Consider the following 22,505-nt stretch of genomic DNA (forward strand, 5'->3'; position numbering starts at 1 on the left):
ATCATAGACTTTCTTCAAAAGTATATGGAGGAGAAATGTGTCAAGGTATCTCAAAGACCAACTACCACGCATTGTCATCCTCTTGAGAACCAGGAAGGGTATTTCTTGCCCCACTTTCCCCTCCTCCTTCCGGCCCCTTTGAGCTCCAGAAGGAAATGGCATCCCAATTTTAGGGTCTGAGAAGCTCTAAGACTTAATCTTCTAGGCAGAATGGCAAACTGACAAGAACTCTTGATTATGAGTTCAGAGGTCTTAGCTCTGGTCTCAGCACTGTGGAGCTTTGAGCAGATTCCTTTCTATCCCATCCTTCTCTTCCTGATCTCTAAAATGTGGCTGTTGGGTTTGATGATTTCCAAATCCAGGATTTCCATGACTTCAAGCCTTCTTTCCTTATAAATTTATGATTCAGATTACTTTGAAAGGGAAGCTCCCCCTACTGTCTTTTTCTTTATGGGGCTCTGTTTGTCTTTTGACTATTGTCTTGCAAATAGTACTGGCCTCTAGCCACGGTGTAGGCAGCGGAGATCAACAATACTGGCTTCCTAAAATCTGTTGAGGGCCGATGTACCCTCCATTTTTTTTCTGAAATAGTTTCTCTAATGCACACGGCTTATCATCATAGGGTGAATCTCTCTCAAAACTTTCCGCTAAGGACAGGAATGTTCATAACAGATTGAGGAATGAAAGTCAGAGTTTGAGTCAGAGACTTTCTAAGGTAGAACATTTGAGTGGCGGGGTATTGTTGTTGATGTTAAAATCCTTCTGCACTAAGTGATATGATGTCTTGGGTTTGCTTCAAAATACGTCTCTGTGTGTGTGTGTGTGTGTGTGTGTGTGTGTGTGTCTGAGTGTGATGAGAGTGGGTGTAGGTATAGATGAAACAAAATTGGCCAACTGTTGAAGCTGGATGATGGATATGTGGGGGTTTATTATACTATTCTTTCTATTTTTTAAAATAGCGTTGAAATATTTCATCACAGCAGGCACTTTGGAGACTGGCTTCAGCTTTTCTCTCTACTCTCACTTCACAGTCCCCATCTTGAGGACTCTCTGGCACAATGACATCACCTGGTGGCTCTGATCTCACACCTCTTGGCCTTTACAAACAGTTGCATCTGTCTGAGATATCTTTCCTTTCCTTTCCCCATAGCTCCTGCCTCTGAGATCCTATATAGCCTTGTGTACTCACCTTATTATAGCACTTATGACATCATATTGCAACTGTTTTCTTTTCTGCTTCCTTTGCTGGTCTGTGTCCTCCTCAGGACATTTCTCTGTGTCCCCAGTGCACAGCCAGAGCACATAAGAGTTTTTCAGCATATGTTTACAGAGGGAATAATAGCAGAAAGGATAGCTCATTTTTTGAGTACTTATTATGTGCCAGGCACTGCCCTAAGCCCATTACATAGATATTTCATTAAATCCTCACCGTAAGTGGGTACTATTAACCTGTCTTCTCAGAAGGTCACTCTCCCAAGGTCACGTGCTGGTAAGTGACAGAGCTGAGATCTGGACTCAGAATGGAAACAATTCTGCTCTTCTCCTGACATCAGGGTTTTAAACACTTCCCCATGAATGTTATACAACAGGCCAACAGGATTTTGGGAGCTCGGGCTTTAGGCCCAATTCTACTAAATTGCTAAGTGACCTTGGGCAAATCACCTCTGCCCGGTATACACGACTCCTAGGTCTCTGGTTGAAACTACCAGTGATTGAGAGGGTCACGTGAGGCAAGAGCCCTCCCAGCTTCAGCTCAGAGAAAAGGTTTTCTCCCGCTGAACTGGCTTCCCTGTTTGGGAACCTCCGAGCTTCTCATGCTCCTTCAACCTCTTTTCTTACTAAGTGCAGCCTCCCAGAGCCAAGCCTAGTTCACAACCTGCTGCCGCTGGGGTCTCTCCCTTCCCCCTTCGTTCCTCTCAGGCATCACTCCGGAGGTGGGGGCGGAGTAGCTGCCCAGTTCGTGAGGCTTCCCGGCGGTTTCTCGGCCCCCTCCCCCCACGGAAACTCAGCCTCACACTTTCTAGGGATGTTCCGGGGACAGCCTGAGTCAGTGATTGCAGCTGTCAACCTCGGGTATCTGTGTGAGGCTCTCCGAAGGAAGTCCGAGGTCCTGAATTAGGGTGGAAGTGGGGGTCCAGAGGGGGGCAGCACACTCCTCCCTTCTATTCTAGGCCCAGTCGCCCCACTGGAGTGAGTCCTGGACCCTTCTGTGCCTGTCTCCCCTTCCACCCTCTTTCCGACTTCCAACTGGGACCCGCCATTGCACGGCCAGGCCTCGGCGAACTGCAGACCCAAGCCAGAGACGCGCGACTGTGACTGGGTTCCCCTCCCCAGCTTGCCGCAGACAGTGCTCTGGGGGAGGTCGAAATCCCGATCGATGCAACCACCCACCCGCGAGGAACGCGGGAGGCCCCAGCCCCTCGGCTTTGTGCACGGCTCGCCAGGAAGCAGGCGGCCGGCAAGAGCTGTATGCCACCGCGGTGTTGACGGGGGGAGCGGAGTCCAGGGGGACGAGGGACTATCCTCGGAGGCCGTGGCACTGAACCCGGACCTAACGAGGAGAGGTGCCGGCAGATGGCCTTTGTCTGCAGGTGCAGTGCTGACCTGGGGACAGGACCCGGCCACGCGCGGGAGCTGTCTCCGAGATGGTGCTGAAGCGAGAAGGAGCCCGTGGCGCCCTCCGCCTCTCCCCGGAAGAGCCGGTGGCGGCTAAGAGCTACCGGGAGAAGGAAGGAGGACCGGAGGAAGCCACCCTCAGGGAGCTCGCCAGCGCGGGGCCTATGGCTAGGGTCTCTCCGGCGAACCTGCTCCAGCGGAGGAGGCGGCGGCTCAGCAACAGAGAGCGAGAGTGCGTTCTACGAACCTGTTGGAGGCTGCAGCTCCTCCGCGGCCGACCAGGGCGCCCGGGACCGAGATTCTGGCGCGCGTCTCCTTCCCCCTTCCTGCACTCCTCCGCGGAGGCGCTCCCTCCTGCCTCGGCTAGCACATGTGCACACTGGGGGCGCCCAGCCCCTCTTCGGTCCGCCCCAAGTGTCAGCCGAGCTGTAGGGCACAAAGCAGAGAGGCCTCCCCCAAGGGCAGACCCGCTCCCAGGGAGACCCAAGCTTCCTGAGATAGGAGGCGGGGGCTGGCGACCGGGACCAGAGAGGGCGCCAGCAGTGAAACCAAGAGGGAGACATGGGGGGAGCTCTCCATAGTCAGTTCTGCCATGAAGTTTGGGAACAGAGAGTCCTGTTACTTAGAGAACAAAGGGCATCCTGCCTTGGAAGTCTCTCTCCCCTGCCCCCATGTCTGTGACCAGTTAACTAAAGGCAGGTTTTGTATTTGCTCTGTTGAAGTGCCTCTAGTACCATGTCCTAGAGAGAGCTTGCCAAACATTCCATGTGTACAGTGCATTCATAAAAAATACAAACTCGTTGGTGTGGCACTGAAGGTCCTTCACCAGGAAGACCCAGGGCTGCCTCTCCAGCTGTTTTCAGCACTTATTCTGAACAGGTTCACCCCAGTGCCTTCTCATCTGCTGCTCCCTTTGGCTGGAACATTTTTCTGCCTTGCTACTTACACTTTATTTGTAAGTTAAAGTGTCCTCATTCTCAATGTGAACTTCCCTGATTCCTAAGGCACAGTCACTCCCTCCTTAATCTCCCTCAGCCTTTATATCCCTCTAGGAGACTTCTTATCATATTGTATTATAATTACTGACACATCTGTATTCTCAGTTGCCAGGCTCATAAAAACTGGTTCCATATTTTATTTTTCTTTGTATCTCCAGCTCCTAGCACAATGACTGACATATGAGAGAGGCTGAATTGCGTCTGCTGAATGTATGCACACACAAGAAGCAGAGGTCAAAGTAACTTCCTTTCCTTCAGTGTTCATTTGATTTCTCTGTCTCCTCTCTCTCCCTCTCCGCACTCCCATTTCTCTTTTGATCACAGCCTGTAAAACCTCACGTGGTAGCATCTCTGTCTAACCCTCCTGCCTCATCACTACCAGCTTTCTTTTGATTTAGTAATTCCATCTACAGTAACCGCCATTTTGTACCAAGTTGCTTAATTTTTTTGTGTGCTGTTTCTCTACTTAGAACTCTTTTAACCTTGATCTTTACATGGCTAAATCCTTCCTGTTTCTTGGATTTTGGTTCAAATGTCACCTCCTGAAAAGACCTTTGGCCACTCCATATAATATTTGCTCCCCCAATTACTCTATGACATTGTCTACTTCTCTTTGTTTAGTTATTATTACTCTCTGAAATGATTTTATTTATAGATTTATTTGCTTATCATGGGCCTTCCTTCAACTAGAATTAAAACTCTACTGGGGCGAGGGTCATGTCTGTCTGGTTTGCTACAGTATTCTCAGAAGCTAGTATCCTCAGAGGAACTCACCTCGCATCAGGGCATCTATAGTCCCTCTTTCCCTGGGAAGGCTGGAGCTATTGTGCAGGTCATTGTGGGATCTTCTATTAGGTATAAATCAAGTAAGAATGTTCAAGGAAAAAGGGTACACTGATATTCAGTGGGAGGAAAAAGAAGAGGAAATGGAGGGCCACAGACACGTGCCTGTGACATGACAGCCCCTTCTCACCCTGGATGGCATGACCATAACGACAACTCACTTTGCAACATGCAAAACACTTTCACATCCATAATCTTATTTGCTATTCATAACATCCTTTTCTGTCCCCTACATTGAAACATCTGAGGCCAAAAGAGGCAGGCTGACTTGTCCAAGATCACACAGCTTGCAAGTGGTATGCTATTCCCAGAACTGTGCTATGTGCTGGACATCTAGAGTAAGACATGCCTCCTGCCCGCATTAGTAAGAGACACAGGCACATAAACAATGAATCATAGTACATTTTGATGAATACTCAGCAGTGATTCTCAACCTGGAGATGGGTGGGGTGGGGGAAGAAATAGATAGGCTGCCAGGGTCAGAAAAAACCAAAATTCTTCCAATAACTATTACAATTTGTTCACTTTCCAGGTGTCAGGTGCTGTACTAAATATTACACACTTTGTCTCACTAATCATTCCTTCCAATTTCTATTTCCACTTTGTGGAGTTAACAGAACCTTAAGAAGGTAAAGTACCCTGGTCAAGGTCATGAGGCTGGTAAACAGCTAAGCTTGGCCTTAATTTAAGTTTGTTTGACTTGAACCCTGAATTCTTAGCTATTATGCACCCCAGACATACTGAATCCAAACGGGTGGTGAGCTGGATTGGCACAAGATTTGAAAATGATCCTTAGGTTATTCTGTTGTATCTTAACCCCTACTGAGAAACAACTATATAGAGAGTGCTGCAAAAAGGAGATGGAGGAGAGATGAATCTGCATGGAGGGAGGAGTTGCAAGAGGTTGGAATTGGATCTTGAGGGATTAAGTGGGAGTTTGCAGGCAGACAGCAGGTGAAGACTATTTCATACAGAGGAAATGGAATATTCAAGGGCCTTCAGGTGTGGAAATAAAGGGACTCTTAGTAGTTTGGTGTGGATGGAGTATGAGGTGGAGATAAGGGATAAGGACTGGAAAATGAGGCTGGAATCCAGTTTGGACGTGGCTATGCCTTTATTCTACAGGCAGCAGAGAGCCACACTGAAAGACAAGAGCTCTCTAACAGCTGCCATCATTACCTTGATTATCCTACAGTAGCAACATTGGATCGTTCTTTACAATTTGTAAAGTGCTTTCTACTAACAGAAATATCACTCTGGAGTGATGTGGACCTGAAGCTCCATGAGAGCATCACACCTATGGGTTTGTTCTTATTGTTCCCTACATCTAGCAATGACTGTGGATGTAGGTGCTCAGGAAGTATTTGTTGAAGAGGTAGAAATTGGAGGAGTCCAGTTTAGAGGCTGCTGCAATAATTCAAATAAGAGAGGGGCACCTGGATAGCTCAGTTGGTTGAGCATCCTAGTCTTGATTTTGGCTCAGGTCATGATTTCATGGTTCATGAGTTTCAGTCCCATATTGAGCTCTGCACTGGCAATGCAACTCCTTCTTGGGATTCTGTCTCTCCCCTTCTCTCCCTACCCCTTCTGCTTTCTCTCAAAAATAAAACAAAAAAAAATAGTTCAAATAAGAGAGATGTGCTGAGAAGTATAACTTAATCCAAGAGTGCAGAATTCTTTGATTACTGACTCTGGAAAGTAAAAACTTACTGTCTTCTACCTTGGAGCATCTTGAGGAAGCTGGAATTTAGCCCTCCAAAATAGTTGCTAAATAATTGCAACAATTTTCCTCTCCAACATACAGAAAAGTGTATTGGCACCTGGGTGGCCGACACCCATCCAAGCCAGATTTCCTGTTGTTTGCACGTTATGTCTTTTGGCTCTTGGATTTTTGTCCCGATGGTCTCTATTATGTGGCAATGACATTATATGCCATCATTTGTTTCAGTGTTTTAAGGGGCAATCACCATGCTAATGAAACTCAATCTTGGCTCAAGAACTAACTTCCACCTTCTGTTTCTCCACCCCTCTGGGAAGTCCACATGGACCCTCATACAGCTAACTTACAGATGGCTGACTTGCATTAGGCTCCTTTAAAGCTCTTGACATACATAAATCCTATGAGGAGGGTATGATTCTTTTTTTATCTTTTTACAATATATTTAAGATGCATGTCTCTTTCTCACAACTTGGTGTCTGTTCACATCTTTTGCTAACTGAGCATGATCAGAAAAAATAGTATTTTAAAATTTGCATTTCATCTACAGTGCTTCTCTACAAATATCCCATTTTTAATCAGTTGTGCTCTTCCTTTTCCAAATCCTGTATGCATATTTTTAAGTGTGTTTCAGATAGCTATGTTGTATATGCAAATAGGGATTTTAAATTCATAGAATACAAAATTTAAAGATGCCCTTGTAATACTTGCCCAATGTTATCTTTCTTGTGTTATACAGGACTGAACATATTGCTACTTTTCTTAAGTTGTCTTTTGTTTTTTTATTTTTAGAGGTAAGATAACATGATCATTAATAAATTCTGCAAATTTTTATTTACATATTACTTTATAATAGTTTTTGAGTTGAGGAGGGTATGATTCTTATCCCCACTTTACAGATAAAGAAAAGAGAAGAGACGTGCTGAAAGTTGCATGCTGACAGATGCAGGTTTAAACTTTGGCTGTTTGACTTGAGCCTGCAGGCTCTAACACTTAATCTGATGGCCTCCCAGATAAAATCTTCCCATTCCGTCTCCTCTCAGACCTGTGTAAGCCTGGATAAATAATTTCATATTTGAGAGCCTCCATTACCTTTTCTGTAAAATGGGGATAAAAAATATGTACCAAGGAAGGTTGCTGGGTGAAATAAATGAGGTAACATATGAAGGCATATAAATAGTGTTGATTCCTTTCCTGATTTTCCTCATCTGGATCAGTGGTTCCACATCTGCCTAGACACTGAGGCCACACACCCAGGAGCCACTGTAGAATTCTTCCTTTCTCTCAGCGTCCAATCCATCAGAAAATCATTTAAGCTCTTCCACCGAAATACATCCTAATTAAGTCTACTTCTCTCCCTCCCCACCATCTCCCTCCCCTCCATACCATCATGATCTCCTGCCTTGACTGCTATTAAGTTTCTTAACTGGTCTCTCTGGTTCCATTCTTGCTCCTTAAAGTAATTTTTAAACTATATATCTTATAAAGAAAAGAACACAAATCATATAAACAGTTTAAATAATTAGAATGAGCACAATTGTGCAACTTGCATCCTGATAGTAAAATGGAACATTGAGAGTCCCCATCATGGCACCCCACTTATTACCCCCTTACTCCTCCTCAAAGACAATGCAGTTCTGACTTCTGACACTATAGATTAGTGCTACTGATTTATGAAATCATAAACCATGTATGCTTTTGTGTGTGGCTTCTTTGCTTTGTATCACATTTGTGAGATTCATTCATGGTGTTGCCTGTCTCAGCAATGTCTTACTTTTCATTGCTGTGTAGTATTCCACCATATGACTATATCTCGGGTTTTTTTTTTTTATTATTGATTTTTGGGTTGTTTCCAAATTTTGTATAGATATTTTGATACATGTATGTAAGGGGTTTTGTTGGGTGTATTCCCAGGAGTGGAATAAACAGGTAAGATGTGCATATATTCAGCTTTAGAAGACACTTTCAAACAGTTCTTCAAAGTGGGGAATAACAATTTGCATTCCCTTAAGCTGGATATGACAGTTCTGTTGTTCTACATCCTCACCAACATTTAATATGGTCAATCTATTTTTACTTTTAGTCGTTCTCTCTATGTAGAGGTTTTAATTTGAATTTATCTGATGACTAATGAACTACTTTTCCACATGTTTAATGACCATTTGGAAAACTTCTTTTGTGAAGTGCTTGCTTACATCTCTTGTCAATTCTTTTATTCTGATATGGTGGTTTCTTATTGATTTATAGGAATTTGTATATTCTGGGTAGGGATCCCTTGAAGCTATGTAGACTATAAATATCTTCCCCCAGGTTGTGGCTTAACCTTCCCTTTGTTGTTGGTGTCCTTTGATGGACAGAAGTTGCTAATTTTATTGTAGGTCAATTTATCATTTTTTCCCTTTACAGTTAGTGCTTTTTGTGTTCTGTTTAAGAAACTTTTGTCTATCCAAAGTCAAGCAAACATTCTCTTTGTTATCTTTTAGAATCCTTATTGTTTTACCCTTTATGTTCAGATTTGCAATCCATATAGAATTGATTTTAGTGTTGGTATGAAATAGGGATTAAGATTAAATATATTTTGACCATATGGCTACCCTATAGACACAGCACTATTTACTGAAAGGGAAAAAAAACTGCACAGGCTATCTTTGTTATAAACCAAGTGTCCATATTTGTTTGGGTCCAATGTAGCTTTTAAAAGTATAAAACAGGAGCGCCTGGGTGGCTTGGTCAGTTAAGCGTCCCAACTCTTGATTTCAGCTCAGGTCATGATCTCCTGGTTTGTGAGTTCAAGCTCCACATTGGCCCTTGTGCTGACAGTGTGGAGCCTACTTGGGATTCTGTCTCCCTCTCTCTCTGCCCTAGCTCACTCTCTGTCTCTCTCTCAAAATAAATAAATAAATAAATAAATAATTTAAAAAATACATACAAGTATAAAACAGATCAAGTTGTTAGTCTGCTAAACTTAATGGCATCTTTCCTGTTGAGCTCAGAATAAAACTCAAACTTCCTTAAAGTTTTGCAACATCTGGCTCCCACCTAATCTATCTGATGGTATTATTCTACTACTTAACCTGTTGCTCACTCCGTACCAACCACAGTTTCTTTTCATTCCTTAAATACACACCACTCATTCCCAGCCAGAGGCCTCAGCTCTGTGCTTTCAGGCTTTTGTACAAATGTCTTTTCACAGAAGGCTTATCTGCCCACATTCTCTAAAATAGCCCCTTCTCTTTCCAAGTTATACTCTAGATGATTAGGTTTTGTTTTTGAGAACACTTACTCCTCTTTGAAACATCTTATTTATTTATTTATTATTCTCTGCTTCTCTCACCAGAGTGTAATCTCCATGAAGGCAAGCGCTATGTCGACTGTGTTTTTCACGGAAACCACAGGGCTGGGGAAAGTGGCTCAATGAATGTTTGTTGAATCAGTGAAAATGACACCTCTCCACTCTGCCTTCCATATCATCTAGCTCTCATGTCAGAGCAACGCACAGCATCTCAAAGTTGCAGAATTATGTGACACACTGAATAGGTAAGTAGACAATTCCAGCATTATCAATTTCATACCTGACTTATTTTCCTGTTTTTATTGATGTTCTTAAGTCCCAGCTGTCATTATTTCAGCAAATCAATTTATATTAATTTTCGAGGGGAAAAGAAGGAAAACTGATATATCTTGAACTTTTATTATATTTCACTCAATCCTCAAAACAGCCATTTGAAGGGAAGTGTTATCACCTCCAGTTTACAGGTGAAGAAACAGGGACTCAGAGAGGCCAGTATGGTGTGTGCTCACTAGTTCAGGCCCTGATCCGAATATTCTACAGAAACCATGGCACATGCAATTGAGGCATTTAGCAGAGAGTTTAAATATTGGCTTTGGGGAATAAAACTTGGGCTCTAGGTCTGGTCTTACCCCTCACCGACTTTGTGACATTGAGCAAGCTCCATGCAACCAAACTTACTTGTATGAAATAGGGTCTATTTTTTAAGATTATTGAGAGGACTAAATAGTGACATGCCTGCAAAGTGCTTGCATATAAGAAGCTCAGTAAATGTTGGCTGCTAGTACTGATGTTGTCATTGTTGTTTTATATAGTAATTAAGTTCACTCCTTCAAGATCTTGTTGAGGAGATGCAATAGGAGATAATGTGCTAGGAGTAATTGATGTAGAGCTTTGCAGTTGTGTGAACAATCCTTCAAATCAGAACTTTGGAGAGTGAACCTCATCTGATATGGAGGAACATACTTAGTATGTCTCCAGTTCCTTGTACAGAGAAAGGTAACATGTTCAGGGAGGGGAAGTGGCTTGTCCAAGGTCACAGAGCTTAGATCCAAACCCAAACCCATTTGACCCTCAAGATTTGGTACAATTCAAGTCATGAATGTTCTGATTGTTCTGGGTTCTGAAATCATAGCCCCTCCCCTCTCCATTGTGCCTGCCACGGGGATAGAGAAAATCCACAGATAATCCCTAAACCTCATTTGAGGCTAATAATCACATCCATTTATCTCCCCACCAAGCTGCTTATTGCAGCTGTGGACAAGAGGTCCAGCTGATTAGGGTCAGCAGTTCCTCTGGGTGCTGCCTGCTTGGGGGTAGAAAACTGGGTGGGAGGCAGAGTCCTACAGAGAAAACAACAGATGACCAGATCCTGAGAACAGCAATACCCATATCTCTCTAGGGCAACTGAGAGACAAGTGCTTTGTGAGCATTTACCCAATCTCAGAGGCCAGAGAGGAAGGACTCTCTGAACCTTATTTTCCCTGTCTTCAAAATGGAGATAAAGACATCTGTGTTGCGGGGTCATTGTGAACATTCACTGATATGATGTATGTGTAATAGGGTGTTAAGATGGATTGTTTCTAGCTCAGTTTCAGCTAAGGCCACAGAAGCCAGAAATAAAATACAGGTGCCAAGTCCCCTTAGGCAAAGTGAGGCTCCATTCCACCCATGAAGTGTATATGAATCAATTCTGAAGTAACCTTGATCAGCCTTGAGGGCATAAGAGGTTGAAGTTAAAGAGAAGGAGAGAGGGTTTCTTTGAAGTTACTGGTGTCCTGGTAATCACCCCGCCCTCCCACTGTCCTAGGGGAGAGAGAGGAACAACTTAAGAATCAGAAGGGGTCTAAGGACATTCCCCTGGAAAGTCTTGTCTGAGTCTTCTGATGTTGGGGGGCATTTAGGTTGGTATCATCCATGTCTGGAAAACTCTAAAGGCAAGAGAGTATGGCTAGTTGGCTGTGTTGATAACAGTCACTGTTTCACAAATATTTATTGAACACTTGCTATGTGCCAAGAACAGCTCAAGATTCTTAGAATTTATCAATGAACAAGACAGATAAGATCCCTGAATTTGAGGTGCTCACCTCATGGAAAGGGAGACACACAATACAGATGTAAATGTGTAAGACATTTGATGTGCTAATTATTATGGAAATAATTAAAACAGAGATGGGATTAGGAAGTGCTGGGGATGTTGATTTTTTTTCTGAAGGGTCAGAGAAGACCTCATGGTAAGGTGATGTTTAAGCAGAATCTCAAAGGAAGAGGAGTGAGTGAAGGGAAAGTGGTTGGAGGGGAAGTCAGAGAAATAGAATTAGGGGAGCTTGAGTGCCATGGTGAGGAATTTGGGCTTTAGTAGGTATTTGATTAACATTGAATGAAGAGAGTTAAGAACAGAGGAAATGGCTTGGAGTCCAATGGAACTGGCTTGGATACAACCGGAGAATCTGCCCAATGGGAAACATTAGTACTGTCACAGGGCCTTAGAGGGAGACTGTGTCATCCCCTCATCTCGTAGATGGTAGAATTCAGGATTTCCATGAACATCATAAAACAGGCTGTCCTGGTGGGCCTATTTGTGTACTAAGTTGGAGGATTAAGAACTTGGGCTTGGACCGTGTTTTGCCATTTGGGGCAGCTTTGAATGTTTTTCTAGAAACTCTTCTCCTAGGAAGTCAGTGGCCTTATCATGAAGAAATACAGAATTTAGGAGTTCAAGTCACATCTCTGCCACTGACCAGTTATGTGTCCTTGGCCTGAATCTCAGTTTGCTTATTTGGACATCAGGGTTACTAATATTTACCTTTCAGAGAAAATGTGAAGCTCAAAGGAAGTAATGGAAGGAAAGGAACTTGGCAAATTGTGAAAAGGTGTGCAGACACATATCATTATTGCCATCCTAAGGACAGTTAAGTGCATTAATATGCCCTCCATCCAGGAAGTGTGTGGGACTTGTAGTCTGGAGTCAATTTTTAGACTTCCAACATCCATTTCTGCCTTCCTAAGAGTAGCTTGCATCTCATACATTGACTTCATTGGCATTGACTTCAACCCCAAAGGGTGGGCCCAATTAGCTTAAATCAGACAGTGTCTCTCATTTCTCTGGTCACAGAGATTACATGAGGATCAGCCAATGACATAATTCAAATCAGCCAATCAGGGACAATAAAACTCAATTTTTTTTGTTTGTTTTGTTCAGCAATCCCACCCCCTAGTCCCCACTTTTATTTATTTCTGGATTTTTTAAAAGTTTATTTACTTTTTTTTTTTTTTTTGAGAGAGAGAGAGAGAGACAGCATAAGCAGGGGAGGAGCAAAGAGAAAGGGACAGAGGATCCGAAGTGGGCTCCATGTGGGGCTTGAACTCACAAACCACAAGATCATGATCTGAGCTGAAGTTGGATACCCAACCAACTGAGCCACCCAGGTGCCCCTATTTCTGGAATATTTTAATAGCAATATTTTATAATATTTTAAATAATATTTTAAAGCAAGTCCCAGAAGTCTTTATATTTGACTTGTCAGTAACTCTTAATCAGTAAGGACTTTTTCTTCCTTTTAAATATAACCATAATAACATTACCACAACTAATTAAATTAATAATTTTAAAAAGGTTTTTTTTTGGCGGGGACAAGCAGATTGAAGCATTGGCAAGGAATTCCAAATAAAAACAGCCTTCAAATAAATGCTGATTTGAAGTTAGACTGCTCTGAGATGATACCATTATTATGAGGGCACCTGGGTGGCTCATTTGGTTAAGCATCCAACTTCAGCTCAGGTCATGATCTCACGGTTTGTGGGTTCAAGCCCCACATCAGGCTCTGTGCTCACAGAACCTGGAGCCTGCTTCAGATTCTGTGTTTCCTTCTTTCTCTGCCCCTCCCCTGTTCACACTCTGTCTCTCTCTCTCTGTCTGTCTCTCTCAATAATAAATAAACATTAAAAAAAAGAAATTGTAAAAGAATATTAATTAACATAGGGAAAAGTTCTAAGTGAGTGTGTATAGTAAACATTTTGTTGTGTATAAAGTATTTATACACCTCAAACCAATGTAACATTGTGTGTCAACTATACTTCAATTTAAAAAGTATACACTACATATAATGGTTTTATGTATAATCACATATAATCAACTTTTATCTGTATCTAGCATATATAGATATAAACATATAGATACTTTTTAAGGGCTGAAAAACATTCTAATATACCAGGATTACCTGAATGATGGCAAAGATGTTTATATTTTGCTTTTCATCCCTGTATTGTCAGGGTGTGTGTGCATGTATGCTTGGGGCCGGGGTAGGGGGGTGGAGAGTATTGGGGGAGGGGGTCATGGCCTCTCTGGTAAGACGGAATTAATATAATGGTAATGACTCATTTCTGAGCCTTGTGTTGATCTATTGGTAAGTGGACTTCAGCAGCTTTTGAAGATACTGACAGATACCTTGTGACCAAGAGAGAAGCCACTTTAGAGTGAGGATGCTGTTGTACTAGGCAGAGAGGAGAGATGGAATGAAACTGGATTCTTGGCGGCATCGGTTGAGTGTCTGGACCAAACTTTACCTGAAGCTAGGCCTACCTCTGCCCTTTTCAGTTACATGAGGTAACAAACTCCTTTTATTGTTTAAACCAGTTTGAGTGGAATGTTCAGATACTTCCAACCCAAGGAACTCTAACCATTATGTAGTGGCTTCTGAGCCCCAAAGTTTGATGAAAAAAAGATTGGATTTGAAATTTCCTGATGTGAAGTCCCATCTGCAGGCTTCCCTCCCCAGGACCTGGCCCCATAGCAGTGTGAGGCTTGTCAATCTCAGTTTCCTCTGAGAATGGATGGTTAATTGCTGCTTCTTTCTCTTGCTGATAAATGAGGTCAGTCTGGCAGAAACGCCAGCATTATGAGCTGGTGTCAGGGACTGAATGGAATTGGTCTGGGCTATTTCCTGGAGGAGGCTGATATGATTCAAGTATATATCTGGAATGAAGAGGAGGGCCGAGGACAGCAAAGGGAAGAGGGTAAAGAGACATGGGAAGGCATAGTGGGACGTAGGGTGAGGAAGCACAGGCAGGGTGGGACCTATGGGAAGAGGCAGACACTCTTGATGCCCTTTCTGAGTGGGTGCAAGTAGAGTCTGGGAACCTACTGCAGGATGGGCAGAAGGGGTAGAAGGAGATTCTGGAAGATTGGGAAGCATTTCTTCCTTCTACTGCTAAGGAAAAAGCAAGTCAGGCAGTATAAGGATATGACACTGACATGGTTATGGTCCAGACATATAGAAGAGAGTCTTAGTGTCCTAAGAATAATTGGAGACCAGAAAAAATATCCCACTCAACATGAACCACTTCAAGGAGGGACTATGATTTTGTCATAAATGCAAGTAAATAGCTTTGATTTGGAGTTTTGCAAGAGTTTAAAAGTGAAGTAAAATTGATGATAACCTTTATTTAACAAAACATAGGTCATAACTAAAACTATGTACTGATCTTAAGGACAAATAGGAATTTAATGAAGTATTCAATTTTTTCAGGGTATATTTTTTTCCAGTAAAATTGGATAGCTCATTACAACATTTGTTATTTTTCATTTGACTTTTGCAGTACATTTATCAAAAGGTTTCTTTTGAACAAATATTCATGGATTAAAAAAATTTCCCCGAGGGTGTCTCTTAATAGTTTGATATCAAGATTATTTTCTTTTGAAGTGCCTGTGCATCCATTTGCACGGTGTTCCAGTTACTTTTGCTACATAATAAAGCACTCCAAAACTTAAGCTGGTTCAATCAAAATTAATCTGTTAGAATTATACTAGGAATTCTGGGACAAAGAACTATTCTTTCCTTCTGGCTATAAAAGTGGAAACATATAGCCTAGGAGCCACTGGAATCTATCTTGGGAACACTAGGGAAACAGCCTTGGGATGAGGTCAACACAGAGCACAGAGGACCTGCCTGAGTGCCAAGAGTCTTCTAGGCACAGAATGATTGTAGAAGAAGCCACACGGGGAGCAGTGGGTCACAGGAACACACAGGTGAGATTTATTCCTCGCCTTTGTGATGACGGTGGTGACAGGAGTATTGATAAGGCTTAGGATGTGGCTTTGGGATGCCCAGTATCCATTCCCTTTTTTATCTGTGATAGCATCTGGATTTTCCTTTGGATACTTCTTTCTCCACAATCAGTCCTTGTCGTTGGGGTGGAGGTAAGCCAACCTGGAATCTAGGATTCTAACATGGACAAATGGTCCAACAAATGGTCAGTGGGAATAGGCTATCTCCCTGGCCACAGTGATTGATTGGGAAATGGACATAAATCTAAAGGGGGTCAACTGAAGCCCAGTTAGAGGCAGACTGCTGGTAAAGAAGCACCCCCTGTCTGCTGAGGTCAAATATAAGCCTAAGGCTGCTTCAAAGGAAGGTTTATATGAAAATAAAGCAATTCTGGAGGACAGTGGGAGAGAGAGAGAGAGAGAGAGAGAGAGAAGGAGGAGAGAATGGGAGAGGGAGAGGGAAGGAGGGCAGATTTCTGGTGTTGTTTGGGCACCTGGTTTTTGAAGTTAGTTTTACTCTTCAACTTTCCAGTCACACCCAGAACGAATAAATGCCCCCTTCTTTTTTCCCCTTAAGCTGGCATTCAGTGAATGTCTGTTATTTTCAATGCAAAGGGCCCTACTTGTGCATCTCCTATACAATCCTCACAATAAACCTATGAGGTAGACATTTATTATCCCTCTTTTACAGTTAAGAAAGCTGAGCTTCAGAGTGAAAAGTAACTGCCACAACCCATATGGCTGGCAAAGGGCCAAGCTCGCTGAAAATCAAGGCCTTTTCTGGTTTCAGGTTGAGTGAGTTGCACATTCCATGCCCTGGATGAGTTCCACGTTCCTTCCCAGCTCTCCGATTCTCTCTGCCCTCCCTGCCTTGCTGTTGGACAGGTGCCGGGTCAGGGGCAGCAGGTAGTGGACCAGCTGCTGCCTGGGTCAGGAGCCCAGCATGTTCTCAAGGACACAGATGGGCTGGCAGTCTTGTGCCTGGGCAGGGAGCCTAAGGCGGGGGTGGACACTGGTTCCTGAAGAAAAAGCTCATTCAAGACTCACCGATGCCCAGCACTGGGCTCTAAGCCCCCAGGGTACTGGTTTGGCACAACTTTTCTCTATGTGCCCAGTGCCCAGCGTGGAATATCTGTTTAACTCAACTCTTCAGAGCTCCTATGCAATTGGGGGGAGCCCCCCTCCTTGGTGATCATGATTGTCTGCTTGGGATGGGGGAGGGGGAAGAATACAGCAAACTCTGGAAGCTCCTCCTAAATTCTCAGCACCTATCACAGGCCTGGGCACCCAGGAGACCCCCGGAAAGGCTGTTGAACTGAGATGAATAAATAACTGTTTCTCAAATCCGTTGGAGTCAGTAGACCTTCCACTCTAGAATTACAATTTTTAAAAAAATTTCTGTCGGGTTAACAAAATAATAGATGGTAGTTTATAAATCGCATGTAAGATACCACTGCTAGTTCTAGTTAGCACCATTTACTGAACGCCTGCTATGTGTCAGGCACTGGCTTGGTGCATACCTCCACTGTCTCATTTGATTCTCTGTATAGTTCATGAAGAATGTATTTTAATCTATTTCCACTTCATGGATGATGAAACAGAGGCTCACAGACATGAAATCCATATCCAGAGCCATACAGAACACCTACCAACAGAATTAGGAATTTCTGCCCAGATTGGGATGACCTCAAAGCCATGGCTTTTTCCACCCTACCTGTTTTGCTGCCAGTTATTGAATTGAGCAAGAGCAGTGAGACAGCCTCAAGGCAGAGGGTGCTTTGCACCTGATTCAAGCAGCTAGAACAGCTCGTTTCCAAGATTCCATCCCTTCTGTAGGTCTGAGTGTCTCTGGGCTCCTGGAATTCTCCTTCTGGCAGCCTCTCAAACAACACATGCTCAAATGGCCAACACTGAGGACTTCATCTTGCTTGAATTTCTGTCTTCTCTGTCTCTCTGGACAGGGCCAGTTGGCCAAGCTGCACACCTAAGCATAGTCAGAGGCTTTTTCTTCCTCGTTTCTCATGTCTAATCCATTGTGAGGTCTGGCCACCACCTCCCTCCCACTTCCACCTGGGCTCCCCATGTTAGTTTAGGCCCAGGTGACTGCAGCAGCCTCCTTGACGGTCTCCTGCCTCCATTCTCCCTGTCAACTTCCGAGTGATCCTTTTTATAGCACAGATTCAACCTCAGTCACTCCTCATTGCCTGTAGGTTAAAGTCCAAATGCCTTAGCCCCATGTCCAAGACCTTCACAGACTGACGCTTGCCCGTTTCACAGCCACATCTTCCACCGGGGCCTCCTTTCTTTCCATCTCTTCACAGCAGATAGTCTTATAACTTCCTGTCACCAGTAAGAGGCATGAGACAAGAGCTGAGAGCACTGGAAGGGAAAGGAGAGCAAGGGTTGTGACAACGAGCCATCCGTTTCCGGCACAGTGACCCGGCCCACTAGTAAACATAGCATGTTCAGCGTCATAGGATCTTGCTAGTTAACTCCTTCCTTCCTTGTGGGAGAACCAGAAGGGGGATGAGAAGCAAGCTAGAACATGGACAGGCCCCCACCCCTCATGGACACTGTGGGACAGGGCTCAGAAATAGAAAATTGTCTCTTTAGGGCCTCAACTTACCTGCTTCTCTCAATAAATGACACTTCCTTATCCCCTGATGCTGGGAGCCAGCGGAAGACAAAGGCTGGTAGGTTGCTCTCCAGTGAAGGTGACACAAGTCTTTATGCTCTGTCACCTGAGCTGCAGTTCACAGGAATCAGTTACATTTGTTGCCATGCAATAACTCATATTTATGAATTATTTCCAAAGCACTCAGCTGAGCTTTCTTTAGAACAACCACTTTCTCTTTTTTTGTGCTCACGGTTCATTGGTTCATATAATATTTAACTAAATAACATAATTACAACAATGCATTCAATACAAGTAAAATATAGGAAAGAAAGCTCTATTTCTATGAGAACTAAGTTGAATGTTTTGAAGACACTCCATAAAGGTCAGCGTTAAAAATAATTCTGTTGAATTATGTGTGGATGAAAGACCTGTGAAGTATTAGGAAAATGAGCATAAAAATCCAGAAGGATTCTGCACTCAGCCTGCATTTTCCTGTTCTACTTTGAGGATGTCTGAAGTGTAAATGTTAGATGTCGTATGGCTATGGTTTATGAACAAAAGAGAATGTAGAATTCCATTGACAGAACTACTCTTAAAGGCCTTGAAGGCTTCCATCTGAATATTACTCAGATTCATGCACATTTACATGCTTTATGTTAAAATAGGATGCTTAGGCAGTGCTGTATTCTGAATATTTGTGTCCCTATCAAATTGATATGTTGAAATCCTGATGCCCAATGTGATGCTTTCGAAAGATGGGGCCTTCGGGGGGAATGTTAGGCCATGAGGGTCAAGCCCTCATCAGTGGGATTTATGTCCTTATAAAAGAGGCCCCAGCGAGCTCCTTTGCCCCCTGTCACCAAGTGAGGACACAGAGCAAAGGTGCTGGCTATGAATCAGGAAGTGGGCCCTCACCAGGACATGACCTTGCTGGCACCCTGAACTTGGACTTTCCATCTTCCATAATTCTGTTTTTATAGGCCACCCAGCCTGTGGCATTTTGTTACAGCAGCCTGGATGGACAAAGACAGGCAGTATATATTTCATTATTTAAATGATTTCCTACTTTAACTGACTTTTTGGATTAACCAGTCAACCCCAACAGAATGCATGCGATTAGAACCACCATATTAGTGCAGAGTTGGGTGATGGTTTTGTTCGGGGAATCTGGGAGTTGGGAGACCAGGTTATGGCTGCAGACATAGGTATACAGAGATCGAGAAGTAGAAGTATAGGCGCAGATAGATACAGACATAGCCACCATCCTTTTGTAGCCAGCTCACAAGAATTCTGTGTGAAAATCTTCCTGCCCCTTCTCCAGGCAAAGTCATTCACTCTGGCATTTGCGTTCTCTTATTTCACTCTTCATATTGCTTAGTAGCTTTTATTTAATTTTATTTAATTTTTAAAAGTTTATTTATTTTTGAGAGACAGAGAGACAAAGTGTGGGTGGGGGAGGGGCTGTATGCGTGAGGGAGACACAGAATCCAAAGCAGGCTCTAGGTTCTGAGCTGTCAGCACAGAGTCTGACGTGGGGCTTGAACTCACAGACTGCAAGATCATGACCTGAGCCAAAGTTGGGCACTTAACTGACTGAGCCACCCAGGTGCCCCTATTTAATTTTTTAAAAATGTATTGGACTTTCCCAACAGAGGTAAACTTGATGAAGTGGAAGAAGCCCAACTTTTGAGATCAGACAGCCTTGGCTTTGCATCTCAATCTCAGCTATATCCCATCTTGATGGTTTGACCTTGGGCAATACTCATGACCTCTCTGAACCTGAGCTGTGAACACATATGAAGAACAGAACAAATAAATGGCAGCTGTTATAATCCTTCTTTATTATGAAACATCCTATTATTCTGTACATTTCTGTTGGTGCTGCATTTCCCTGCAGAGATCCCGCAGGGCAGGGCCGTGCCTTGTTCAACTTTGTATCCTCAGCACCCCTGGATCAGAGTTAAAAATGCATTAAGAGTTTGTGGAATTAAATCACCTTGTACCATTTTGATGTTAGTAACTTTTGGATCATGATCAGACGCCTTGAGGCTGCTTCCTTGAAAGTGTCAGGGGTGGTGAGAGGTAGGAGAGAGGAATAGGAGTTGAGATGGGGGAGTGAAAGAAGAAAAAGGCAGGACCTGGAGGCTCTGGGCTCCGCCCACCCCAACCCCTAGTGGCCTTATTAGTTCTCAGTGTCAGGGAGGCTGGGGAAAGACCATGGAGAAGAAACTGCTCTGTCAGCCAGGATGTCAGGGCCTGTCAGTCATGCAGGTCCCTCTGGCTGGGAACAAAGCTGGTGCCAGGCTCCCTAGGGGAGGCAATGACGGATGCACCAGTGGGGCAGGGGAGGGAATGGTGGCATTGTCGGAGCTCTCACTGCATTTTTGGCACGATGTTGGGTACTTTTACACCCATCCTCATTTCCTGCTCACAAAACCCCCAAGGAGTAAGGCAGTAATTAGACTGCCAAATTAAATAGGAGAACCTGAAGCCCAAAGAGGCTCAATTCTAGCCAAGGTCACACAGCAAGGCAGAATGTTTGAAACAAGATCAGCCTGAAGCTGTGGACTAGGCTTTTTTTTCCCCCCACAAAATGTCTTCCAGTCCCTTCTGTTTGGGCAGAACTGACCAAGACCACAGTGTCCTGTTGAATGGAACAATCTTAGGAGTCTTATAATGGAAAGAGCACTGACTTAGAGTCAGGAGCCCAGTGCAGAGGTCCCAGCCCTGCCATTGTCTGGCTGCGTGACCTTGTCCAAGTCCCTGACCCTCAGTTCTGTCACCTGCAAATGAGGGCAAAGATATCTATCCTGACTACCAAGTAGGCATGTTGGAAAGATGGCAAGTATTAATAATGAAAATTACAGAGGACTTGTCCCATGTCAGTGTCTGTGCTACATCCCTGCATGTATTTTCTTATTTAAACTTCACACACACCTAGGGATAAGGGTTATTGTTAGCCCCATCTAAAAGATGTGCAGATGAAGCTTTGGAGTGTTACATAACCTTCTCCCCAATCGCAGGTAGTCTCAGTTGGAGCTGGGCCATGTTGCCGACAGTCTACTCCAGAGCCCAAATGCTCATACATACATCATTCCATAAACTCCCCATCCCCAGTGGCCCTGGGAACCAGAGCCCAGCGCACTGCAGCTCAGCTCAGAGGGGCTGGTTACCTGTCCAAAGTCACACAGCCAGAACTCACAGAGCTGGGACATAGACCAGGTATGCCTGACCCCAAAACTCTAGGGATGATGCCACTACTGTTGACAATGATGGTGAATGGGCTGGTCCTGGGGTGCCGGAAATACAGGAGGTCCCACAAGGAAGCAGTCACGCCTGGACACTGGGATAAGTTTGTGTCCTCAGCCGTGCGCTCCTGTACTCCCGCCTGGATGTCTCTGTTGATACTGTTGCTTTGTTTTCCTTTCTGTATTTTCATGAATGTTTCAGCTCGGCTTTTCTGTCCCGAGGCGCTTTAATCACCAAGGGCCCTGTTCCAAACGTGCAGAGCATAAATAATGAAGGAAATAAATAACGCCTACGCCTACTGCTTCCACAACAGAGCTAGAGCCTGGGGCAGTGTGGTGGGGGGACCCAGGGGCTGGGAAGATGCAGAGATTTCCCAGGGTTTGAGCCCAGCTCTGCTTCTGTCCTGCTGCGTGACCTCCTCTTAAGTACTCTGTGCTTCAATATCCCAATTTGCCAAAGGAGGGGAAAAGCTGTTTGGCTGCTCTCATAGAGCTGGCCAAATCAAATGTTCAGGAAAATGCGAGAAGGTGAAGAAAGCGGGTGATGTCTGTTGACTACTGTGCAGCTTAGTTACATGACGCTGCAGCTGCTCTCACCATAATCCAGCAAGGAGGCACTAACAAACCATTTCCTGAGGAGCAGAGGGGAGATGTCCCGGAAACACCCCAGAGCTGGGATTGTGGCCCATACCTCATGTCTCTAAAGTCGATGCTCTTTTCTGTGTGGAGGAAACTCACTGAGTGCAGGTGCCCGAGGCCGTTCTTCACAAACCCAGTTATTCTCCCAGGTAGGAGGGTTTTCTTTTGGGCAGAAACCAGCAGACCTGCAAAGGTCCTGCCTGCTCAGGAGATAAACAAGTGTTTGTGGATTTGGAGCAGGAAGGGCTTACTGCCTCCCTGGGCCTCAGGCACATAAAGCAGGCATCCTTGGAGACACTCTGGGTGGATGGAGGTGGGGCTGGCCTCGAGGGAAGTGTGCAGCAGCTAGGCCCACTGTGGAATGAGCAAGAACCACCCAGAACCTGTGGGTGAGAGGGGATGAGGGACAGGAGAGGCCCTAAGGAGAGCATCCCGGTGGCAGGTGGCAGTGTTGGCCATTGGGAGTCCTGGTGTGATCAAGCCACACCCCCA

General features: G+C 44.2%; 1 protein-coding gene and 1 long non-coding RNA gene across 2 annotated transcripts in view; one reads left to right on the forward strand and one right to left on the reverse strand.

Annotated features, from left to right (window-relative positions):
* CPLX2 (complexin 2) overlaps nucleotides 1–3,118 on the reverse strand; it is an 82,739-nt gene extending 79,621 nt beyond the window's left edge. The window contains exon 1 of the mRNA XM_029942824.1: nucleotides 2,864–3,118. The gene's annotated coding sequence lies outside the window, so the exon portion shown is untranslated. The remainder of the gene's footprint in view (nucleotides 1–2,863) is intronic.
* Nucleotides 3,119–9,521: 6,403 nt separating this feature from the next.
* The window catches only part of LOC115294791, a 58,858-nt gene continuing 45,874 nt past the window's right edge, over nucleotides 9,522–22,505 (forward strand). Inside the window, exon 1 of the long non-coding RNA XR_003910137.1 lies at nucleotides 9,522–9,711. This is a non-coding gene — a long non-coding RNA (uncharacterized LOC115294791). The remainder of the gene's footprint in view (nucleotides 9,712–22,505) is intronic.

This window comes from Suricata suricatta, chromosome 6, assembly GCF_006229205.1.
Source record: "Suricata suricatta isolate VVHF042 chromosome 6, meerkat_22Aug2017_6uvM2_HiC, whole genome shotgun sequence".
NCBI classification, from domain to species: domain Eukaryota; kingdom Metazoa; phylum Chordata; class Mammalia; order Carnivora; family Herpestidae; genus Suricata; species Suricata suricatta.